Source organism: Mytilus californianus, unplaced genomic scaffold (assembly GCF_021869535.1).
Source record: "Mytilus californianus isolate M0D057914Y unplaced genomic scaffold, xbMytCali1.0.p SCAF_6, whole genome shotgun sequence".
NCBI classification, from domain to species: Eukaryota; Metazoa; Mollusca; class Bivalvia; order Mytilida; family Mytilidae; genus Mytilus; species Mytilus californianus.
Window position 1 is genome coordinate 35,286,373 of NW_026262712.1, and position 11,943 is coordinate 35,298,315.

Here is an 11,943-nt window from a genome sequence, read left to right on the forward strand (position 1 = left end):
TAAACCTCTCACTTGTATTACTGTTGCATCAAATTCCATTTTATTTATAACGATGAGTAAACAAAACAGACGTAATAGGTAAAATTGTCAAAATAGGGATACAGCCACCAATACCGTGTCACAATCTCAATCAGAACAAAACAAACAAATATATAACAAAGAAGCACAAAAAAGGAAACATAAAATTAAACGACCACATGCATTACTACTTATATATGTATTAAAAATTAACCCAAAATGACTGCATGGCGAGGTTCCGCTATACAGTTTTAACATTATGGTTTTATATGTATTTTCTATTCAAATTTGAAAATAAAGATAGCGCTACCCTAAACAAGTACAAATTCAAATAAACATACGTAGGTTAGATAAGTAATGACATTTATTTTATTTCAATATATATCTCACTGATGTATAAATGGATCGACGATAATACAACAAAGAAGAAAATAAATATAACCGAAAATGAGCAGATTGCGACCTCTGATGTTTTTCCGATCAATAACTGTAATGTAAAACTTAATATTTTTAATGTCTTATTATACGCAAGCAAACACTACAGTACTACATTAAATGTATAAATCAGAAAAGAAATATCTGCGGAAATAACTACTGAAATGAAGTGCAAATACTAAATATATGACATATTGTAATGGCGCATGTGAAAGTTGACACAACGAAGATACTTACACGATTTAATACAGAGCCATGTACACTCATAAGTATTGATGAAAGGGGAATTTTGACCGGAACCGATATATTACTTCAACTCAACCGAGTTATCGACACAACCGAGTTCAACACAACGAGGTTCGACTGTATATACTTGAGCAAACAATACTTTATAAAAGACATCACGTAATCATCGCGATTAAATTCAAGTCACCCGGAATAGTTACAATTAAATTCAAATATGCTTCCTTTAAGCAATATGTAACATTCAATAATATCGGATACCCACTCAATGTTGGTGATATGTATAAAGATAATAATAACATAAACTAAATCTTATTTCAACCATTCCGTATTGTATTCGTTTCATGAAAAGCAATCCGCCATTTTGCAGTAAACAATAACAATTTATTCTTTTTAAGTTTCGTGCAGCTTGTTTTCAGGACGATACACTATAGCTGTGTATTTATCACTAGAGTCCTTGCTAATGATAATATATATACTCTGTATTACAGCTGGCGACATGGTATTGTAGGTCGGCAGGTTCCATTTACCCAGGTCAAGTACGTATAAATTGATTTAGTTAACAATCGCTTTTTGTTTGTTCTGTGTTTCTGTGTTGTAATATAGCGTTATCATATACATGATAGAGTTAACTGTCTGTATATCCTAATGTTTGAAGTATTTTTGTTAATGTAGTGTTTTAATTATTCAAAATTAAAATTAGATGTGTTTCGTTTATTCATCAATAAAATTAAAAAAAGAAAATCGAATATGCGTATATTTATTAAAAAAAGAAATAACACACCAAACACATTTGTTTAAAAAATATTTTTACATACTATCGCCTTTACTGACATTCACATTGATATCGTAGTTCAATTTTTCAACATGTAGTTATTTCGTTTGATATTTGATCGACAACATTTCACTTTAAATTATTTATTTGTATTCGGTGTATTTGACTTTACAATTTAATAAGCTAGATTATCACCGTAAGAAAATGAAAGGTCGAAATGAGCATCTTGACCGAAAATCTAGTTGCCTGAAATTGATGCCGTTTTACTGATTCTTCAGTTGCACTTTGTGTAAGTTTGAGATCACGTGGTACGGCAGATTTGAATGATTATTGTAATAATACAAAAACTGAAAATTTACTATCTACTGCACAACCAGAATTGCATTCAATGATTGTAATAAACAATATCTGTTAATAATAAAAAGTAATGACAATCTTCCAAAACAGATTGTAAAATGGACGTAATTTGAACGAAATTGTATTTATTAGGACCAACAGGATAAGTTTAACCAGCTGAGCTGAAACTGTACACCTTTCCGGATCAATAGAGATCCCCCACAGTTTTTTTGTAGGGTTTGCGATGGCAGTATTTAGTTTGCTTCGTAGTATCTTGTGGTGTTTCGTTAATTGCAATGGATGTACCAGACTTTCATCGATCAATGAGTTTTAAATGTCCATTTGATATCTCCCGCCTCGTTCTTTTACAATTAAATAAGAGAATATTTTAACGACAATTGTAATGTGATTTGTCGTAAATAAAGTACCTTTCACATCTCTTTTCAGCAATGGACACAACAGCACGATAAAATAGAAGTGTGAGGCTAGCCGTTTACATCAACATGTCGTCAGAAAAAAAGACAAACAAGTCACTTTGCATAATCAAATATAAGTACGCGAGACCATGGGAGAGAGAGATTTTGACTATTAAGTAATGTTTTGTTAGGTTTTTAATGAATTACAAGGAATACCGAACCTTTAGGAGTCCAAACAGGGAAATTGCATAAAGTTTATTAAAATAGACAGTTTCGAACCAATACGTTCTATTAAAATATCTTTGTTGTTGAGAAGTTTTTGTTTAGTTAATCTATCTTTTTGAAATAACAATTCAATTGCAAACGCTATAATTGCATTCTTGATAGTCTGCAATGTGCAATGCATTGCACCAAATTTCTTCAAAAAATCTAGCTTTAACACCATGTACGTCAACTGGCGTTTAACATACACAGACTCATCAGTGGCTATTTACCCGTAACGAAGAATAACATATCATTTATTAACTAGTCATATGTGAAACTCAAACTTATCTTTTCGGATCACCTGAGTTTATCCTGGCATTTCGGAGGGATTGGTGTTGCTCAATCTTTAGGTTTGCATATATGTTTTAATATTTGTCTTTGATTGCCCCGTTGGTGCCTTTTCTGTTTTTTACAGCAAGGTGGACATATTTATACAATTGCAATCTTTCTAAAAGAATATTTCAAACGCTTCATTAGTCTATATTAAAGTTTTTGTTTCCATGAAAAGGTTATCGTTTTACACAGTGTATAAACATCATTAACTTTAACGTCGTGTTTTTCTTTATTTTTCCCGTCAAGTATTTACAAAAAGTAACTAACCGGTTGCTCAATTTCATGTTTAACAATAATCAGTGAAACCTGTCTAAACCGAATATTGCATAAACCTACAACCAAACATGTTCTTCAGTCCAGTCATATCAAACTTAATGCGTTGTGAATCTGATTGAACAGAATATCTGCCAAAACAGAACAAAATATTTAGTCTCGTCGAGGGTCGGATAAAACAGGTTTCACTGTATTTGAAGGGGTTTGTGAAATTCTTTCGCAGTTACTTAAATTAAAAAAATGAATGCGACTCTATAAATATAAGATAAATACGAAGAAGATAAGATTGCACGGTTTTAGACATCATACGCCAGTGTTAGTGTTGTTCTAGACAGCCTCATTTATATTTTCAGATACACAAACCTAAAAGTGAATAATGCAGCTAGGAAAAAAATGATCTGTAGGAGAATGCATAATGCTCAACCTCTTTGATTTTTGGATAAAAAGACAAACCAACAGAGTCTTGCGAAGAAAGAAAATATTTGCCTACAATTAGTAGCCTAAATTCAGAAGTGGAGCCACTGACTTAAACAAAGAATTTCAGAGTTAAATAAAACAATTATAGCACGTTGTTTATCAAAGTAAAGATGGACAAATGTTAAAATCCCTAGAACTACATTGTATGCGTATTGGTGCGATTTATAAACCGTATGTAGTCATTTATAATAATTTTACTTCTCATTTCAAAAATAGTTGTTTTTTCGTTCAGATTAAGGAGGTACTAACACGTGCTCGTTGAATTATAGAATGTAGATACACATGTTACTATTTTCGATTGTGAGATGTAATATGTGTATGCAACCATTCTAGATTAATTGAGAAATAAGTTAAAATTAACGTTATAATGCTGAATTAGGTCAATGCATAAACAGCAAATATTTTGTCGTAAAACATTACTAATCTTGCAATCTCGATGTATTTATCTTACTTTCCATATGTTTCTTTCCATACAATGTACACAATTCAATAAAAATTAAACACATTTGAGGTAAAAGTCACTCTATTCATCGTTTTTACCGATAAAATTTACTTTTATCTCCATTAATCTGGAACGGTTGCAGAAGATATAATATCTCTGAATAGGAATTAGAACATGTCTATTGATATTTTCCAATCGCATACAATTAACAAATAAGTTAACAGAAGTACTACATTTTTTATGTCTTTATGTGTAACGTCAGCGTAGTGGACATTACATGCTTTCGAGTCGCAGCAACTTTGGCCGAGGTTGTTACGACACAGTGCCTACATAGACAGATAGTCAACTTATACCATGACTAATTCCGCTAAAACAGGTGCTTAGAACTGTCTTTAGATTGAAGTGAGTGGAAATTATTTGCTCCGTGATGAAGGTCTTACTTCAATATGAAGAAGAACAACAAAAGTGCTATTCCTTTGCGTTCAGTGTTTTTGCCATTCCATGTTCTGAATGTGTATCTTACATGGATCCTACATTCCTATCCCTTCTCTTATACTCCGTATTGATCAAAAAGTAAGATTTAATAATACCTCACATTAGAAATATGCTGTTATGGATGATCTTTGATATTCTCTAATATTGTAGACCTTGGACAATTTAGTACTTGACATATCATTTAGAAGACAAATTGAAAGAGTTGGTATTATTTTGTTTCATTAAAAAGAATGGCGAACGTAGATACAAGTATCTTGTCTTGGGGAGATATAAATTCTACTTTGTAAAGAATCACTCTGATTCAAACAAAAAAGTCTCTGAAACTGACATTATCAAGATGCTTGATTTCTTGATTGACAACATATTTGTTACGTTTGGAGGACCTGTTTTTTCAACAGACTGTCGGAATTCCAATGGGAACCAATTGTGTCCCTCTTCTTGCCGACTTGTTTCTTTATTATTACAGTTCTTGCAACCTTAGGCGTTACTATTTTAGCGATCAAACAGCGGTCATCGATCAGTCACCGATCAGTCATGTTCGCGTCAAACTCACGTCACCGATCCGTCAGACTTATAGTAAAAATATTTGACTAATCGGACGGATTGGACGGATCGGACCGATTGACCTTTCTGACGGATTGAACTCTACATCACATGATGAGCTAACACAAATTACGGAATCTTAGTTTCGTTTTATTTAATAATTTAAATTGCGGGATGGAAAATACGAAACATTCAAGTACAAAAAATCATTATTAATTATTCAGCAAAGTTTAGAAAAATTAAAAAGGAAAAGAAATATGGAGATAAAACTAAATTTAAATATTGTTATAAAAGGATGGTTTTTATTTAGGTAATATATTTTAAACCCGAACAGTGCTAAAACGGTGTTTATCGCGATTGTGACTTTTTTATTTTACAAAAATGCTCTGGAAAATAAAATAAAATGAAATGAAATTAGTATTTTTATCCGTATTGTCTTAAATTTCTTATACAAAAACATATCTTGAGGCCATAAAAATATCAAATTACAAATCATTTTGCTGAGAGAATAAATATGGGTAATTTGTTATGTTTAAACAATGCGAATGACTTTCAGTATCTGTCCTCTGATATTCACTTAATTTTGTGAAAAAAACCATTATGATGTTAAAAAAACTAACAGAATCCAATACATTCCATTCAAATGAAGAAATGATTGCATTCTTATTCAATAAAAACAAAAGTGTGAATTTTTTTATAACAAAAGTCTTATCTTGAGAAGAAAAATTGGTAATTTTAAACAATGCAAACAACATTTTTGTATATTTTCTCTGATATTCTTTTACTTTTATGAAAAACCACCAATCTTAAACTATAGATAGTACAAAAATCCAATGGCGGTCAATTAAAACAAAGAAATGATTACACTTTAAAGCAACGCGAACAAAACTTTAATATCTTTTCCCTAAAATTCAGCATATTTTATGAAAAACAACCAATCCTGATGTACAAAAAGTACTGAAATCAACATTTCTATCAAAACGAAGTAATTATTGCATATGTACAGATGGGTGCGGTCATAACCTGTACAGAAGTTAACTTGGAGCAGACTTGTTGACTGCTTTTCAAGTTAACTTGAAAAATTTTAAGCAGACAAGCAAGTTAACTTCGTCGTTGGTAGACCAGACCTACGGTCTGCTTTTTTAGGACTGCTGCAGACCTATTGACAGGTCTGCTCCAGACCAGACCTGTGGACAAGTCTGCTTTTGACCAGTCCTGAGGACAGGTCTGCACCAGACCAGACCTGTGGACAGGTCTACTCATGACCAGACCTGTGGACAGGTCTGCTACTGACCAGACCTGTGGACAAGTCTGCTATTGACCAGACCTGGGAACAGGTCTGCTTATGACAGATTACCGTGTTTAAGACTTTTGATATCAGACCTGAGCTTTTAATATGTAAACAATACTCGCATTGTTCTTTTTTCCCAGTATAGCAAATTTCTTTACTCGTTAGACTGTATAAAATACACATTAAAAAAATTATTATTTTCCAATTCATATTCTTATATACATTAAACAATGGCTATAAGATTACACACTTGTGATCACATACAGCTATCATTAAAGAAAGGAAAGTTTTTATTTAATTAGAAGACGGATAGAAAGGTTATCCAACGCATCGGAACAATATTTTTTATATCATGGGATATCACCATCATTGTCAACGTTGCTTCCTTCTCCATTTTTTACAGTCTCTTCCTAAATTTAACTTTATGCATTACATAGATATTTCATCGTAATTCACCTTGTTTGCCTTTGATTTACGATTCTGTTTTCGACAAAATATTCTAACGAAAATTGTACAGTGTCCGGATACATAAGGCGTTGAATAATTACGAACATTCTCGTCAATTTCGTCAGATTTGTCTTTCCCGATTGAAAATGATATATGGGACTTCCGAAAAATATACTCGTTGTGCACATGAATGAAATAGTTGCCACTTGAGGTTTAGCTACAAACAAAATCAATCAACCGACATAATGTAATAACAGTATACTATTCCCAGAAGAGAACTTCTTATACTTTTCATTATAAAGTAAAAATGAAATCAGACATGTCACTTTTGTCAGTGTTGGATGATGCTGTCAAATAGTTTTGTTATAGAATACACACCTTCCTGAACTACTTACTTTAGTGATTGTGTAATATTATGAATACAGAGATGAAATGCTGACAATCTAAATTGATGCGGAAAAGATATTGCATTCATTGTTTTCCAATACTGCGTTCATTTGTATTATAATGCAATACATCCTGACATAAAACAAACTTCTGATTAAATATAATGCAGCCATATAGATTTACATACTAAAGTGCAAACAAATATGGTCAGTTTTAGTTCAAACGGTCAAAAAGTTTTGCTATACCAGTCAGCCTCAGGTATTAAAAGTACTGAAATTTTGTTACATATCAATATATTGAACAACAGGAGGACATGCTGGCACTCTAAATTTATGCGGACAAAAATGTGTATTCATTTTGTTCCAATATTACTGTCATTTGTATTATACCATGTATACATTAAATCCTGACATAACAATAGTTGCTGATTTACTATACGGCTATATAGATTTACAAAATAAAGTGCAAATATGGCCAGTTTTGGTTGATACGGTCTATTATGTTGCTATACAAGTCAGTCTGGGGTATCAAAACTACTGAAATTTAGTTACGTATCAATATATCATGTATATGGAACAAAAGGAGGACATGCTGGCACACTAAATTTATGCGGACAAAAAATTGTAGTTTTTGTGTTTCAATATTGCTGTCATTTGTATAAAACATTCATTCTTGACATAAAATTATTACTGAATTATTATGTGGCTATATAGATTTACATAATAATGCGCGAATATGGTCAGTTTAAGTTGATGCGGTCAAATATTTATGCTATACGAGTCAGCCTAGGGTATCAAAACTACTGAAATTTAGTAAAGTATCAATATATCATGTATATTGAACACAAGGAGGACATGCTGGCACTCTAAATTTATGCGGACAATAATTTGTAGTTATTGTGTTCCAATATTGCTGTCATTTGTATTATACATTTAAATCCTGACATAAAAATAGTTGTTGATTTACTATGCGGTTATATAGATTTACAAAAATAAAGTGCAAAAATGGTCAGTTTTGGTTGATGCTGTCAAAAAATTTTGTTATAGGAGTCAGAATAAGGTATCAAAACTTCTGAAATTGTGTTGCGAGACAATATTTTGATTAAAAAAAGACATGCTGGCAATCTAGATTTATACGGACAAAATTTTGTATTCACATTATGTTCCAATATTGCTGTCATTTTTATAAAACATTTATTCTTGACATAAAATTATTACTGAATTATTTTTTGGCTATATAGATTTACATAATAATGTGCAAATATGGTCAGTTTAAGTTGATGCGGTCAACTATTTTTTCTATACGAGTCAGCCTAGGGTATCAAAACTACTGAAATTTAGTTACGTATCAATATATCATGTATATTGAACAAAAGGAGGACATGCTGGCACTCTAAATTGATGCGGACAAAAATTTGTAGTTGTTGTATTCCAATATTGCTGTCATTTGTATTATACTTAAAATTATTACTGAATTATTATGCGGCTATATAGATTTACAAAATAAAGTGGAAATATGGTCAGTTTTGGTTGATACGGTCAAATAATGTTGCTATACGAGTCAGCCTGGGGTATCAAAACTACTGAAATTTTGTTACGTATCAATATATTGAACAAAAGGAGGACATGCTGGCACTCTAAATTTATGCTGACAAAAAATTGTAGTTGTTGTGTTCCAATTTTGCTGTCATTTGTATTATACATTAAATCCTGACATAAAAATAGTTGCTGATTTACTATGCGGCTATATAGATTTACAAAATAAAGTGCATATATGGTCAGTTTTGGTTGATGCGGTCAGATAATTTTGTTATAGAAGTCAGCCTGTGTATCAAAACTACTGAAATTTTGTTGTGAGACAATATTTTGATTAAAAAAAGGACATGCTGGCAATCTAGATTTATACAGACAAAATTTTGTATTCACATTATGTTCCAACATTGCTGTCATTTGTATAAAACATTCATTCTTGACATCAAATTATTACTGAATTATTATGCGGCTATATAGATTTACATAATAATGCGCGAATATGGTCAGTTTAAGTTGATGCGGTCAAATATTTTTGCTATACGAGTCAGCCTTGGGTATCAAAACTACTGAAATTTAGTAATGTATCAATATATCATGTTATTGAACAAAAGGATGACATGCTGGCACTCTAAATTTATGCGGACAAAAATTTGTAGTTGTTGTATTCCAATATTGCTGTCATTTGTATTATACTTAAAATTATTACTGAATTATTATGCGGCTATATAGATTTACAAAATAAAGTGGAAATATGGTCAGTTTTGGTTGATACGGTCAAATAATGTTGCTATACGAGTCAGCCTGGGGTATCAAAACTACTGAAATTTTGTTACGTATCAATATATTGAACAAAATGAGGACATGCTGGCACTCTAAATTTATGCTGACAAAAATTTATAGGTGTTGTGTTCCAATTTTGCTGTCATTTGTATTATACATTAAATCCTGACATAAAAATAGTTGCTGATTTACTATGCGGCTATATAGATTTACAAAACAAAGTGCAAATATGGTCAGTTTTGGTTGATGCGGTCAATAATTTTGTTATAGGAGTCAGCCTGAGGTATCAAAACTACTGAAATTTTGTTGCGAGAAAATATTTTGATTAAAAAGAGGACATGCTGGCAATCTAGATTTATACGGACAAAATTTTGTATTCACATTATGTTCCAATATTGCTGTCATGTGTATTATACAATACATCCTGACATAAAATATTACTGAATTATTATGCCGCTATATAGATTTATATGATAAAGTGCAAATACGGCAAGTTTTGGTTGAAACGGTTAAATAATTGTGCTATACGAGTCAGCCTTGGGTATCAAAACTACTGAAGTTGTGTTACGTATCAATATATTGAACAAAAGGAGGACATGCTGGCACTCTAAATTTATGTTGGTAAAATTGTGTAGTGATTATGTTCCAATATTGCTGTCACTTGTATTATACATTCTATCCCGACATAAAAATATTTCTGATTTACTATGCGGCTATATAGATTTACATTATAAAGTGCAAATATGGTTAATACGATTTAAAGAATTTGATATGTATTGGAATATATATTCAGCTCATTAGCATTGTAACCATTATCGTTTTTTTAATATATAGAATTGCAGATCACGGATAAATTTGTATATAAACAAGCAATGTTTTATGCGTACTTTATTTACAAATAGATCCAAGTCAACATTTATAAAAGTAAACCATTATTGGTCAAAATACGGTCTTCAACACGGAACTACATGTATTTAATAATGTTAATATCACGGAAGTATTAAATTACTTTATTTTTCTATGTTTATACCAAGAAACAAAAACATTAAAAAAATCGATGTGGAGCGGTTCTGGTTACAAGTTAACTTAGTGTTGAGCAGACCAGGCCAAAAGTTAACTTGAGATCAGGTCTGGTTCGATCGGAGTTGTCAAAATCAAAGTTAACTTGTGTTAACTTATGGCAGAACTGTTTTCGAAGTTAACTTATATCAATAGCGGACCTGTTTCCAAGTTAACTTTTTCGGCAGACAAAAAAACAGTCCTAGGACCAAGTCCGCTTTTCAAGTTAACTAGATTGTGGTCCTAGGACTGGTCAGAGTAGTCCTAAATCCTGTCACAGATTAACTTTGACCAGTCCAAATGACTGGTTATCAAATTAACTTGCTGTACAGGTTAGGATTGCACCCATCTGTATTCAACCCAAAACAAAAGTTTAAGTATTATTCTCATTACATTATTACAATTCTTCCTAAAAAATCATATTGGAGGACTTTGATATAACAAGTATACAAATAGCGTTGCATTATTTTCTATCAGAAGGAGAAAAATTTGTAAATTTAAACAATAGGAACAACATTTTAGTAAATTTTCTCTGTTATTCTTTTACTTTTATGAAAAAAAAACAATCCGAGACTGTAAATAGTACAAAAATCCAATGGAGGTCAATGATTTCAATTTAAATAAAGAAATGATTTCATTTTTAAGCAAGGCGAACAGAAATTTAATATCTTTTCACTGAAATTCAGCTTATTTTACGAAAAACAACCAATCCTGATGTACAAAAAGTACTGAAATCAAATGACGGTTCATAATTTCTATCAAAATATGTATTCAACAAAAAACAAGTTTAAGTATTATTCTCCTTACAAAATTAAAATTCTTATAAAAAATTCTTATTGGAGTACTTTGATATAACAAGCTACAAATAGCGTTGCATTATTTTCTATCAAAAGGAGAAAAATTGGTCAATTTAAACAATGCGAAAACATCATTTAAGTATATTTTCTCTGTTATTCTATTACTTTTATGAAAAACAACCAATCCTAGACTGTAAAAAGTATAAATATCCAATGGCGGTCAATGATTTCAATTGAAATAAATAAATATTTGCATTTTTTTTAGCAACGCGAACACAAATTTAGTATCTTTTCCTTGAAATTCAGCATATATTATGAAAAACAACCAATCCTGATGTATAAAAAGTACTTTAATCAAATGACGGTTCATAATTTCTATCAAAATAAAGAAATTATTGCATTCATATTCAACACAAAACAAAAGTTTAAGTACCATTCTACTTACATTATTAAAATGCTTATAAAAAAATCTTATTGGAGGACTTTGATATAAATAGTTACAAATAACGTTGCATTATTTTCTATCAAAAAGAGAAAAATTGGTAATTTTAAACAATGCAAACAACATTTTAGTATATTTTTTCTGATATTCTTTTACTT

General features: G+C 31.0%; 1 long non-coding RNA gene across 1 annotated transcript; it reads left to right on the forward strand.

The window, feature by feature from the left end:
- Window positions 1-403: 403 nt before the first annotated feature.
- LOC127705344 (uncharacterized) lies at window positions 404-4,069 on the forward strand. Its single transcript, XR_007983842.1, has 3 exons — window positions 404-1,235; window positions 2,255-2,360; window positions 3,447-4,069. It is a non-coding gene; the product is annotated as an uncharacterized LOC127705344 (long non-coding RNA).
- The last annotated feature ends 7,874 nt before the right edge of the window (window positions 4,070-11,943 follow it).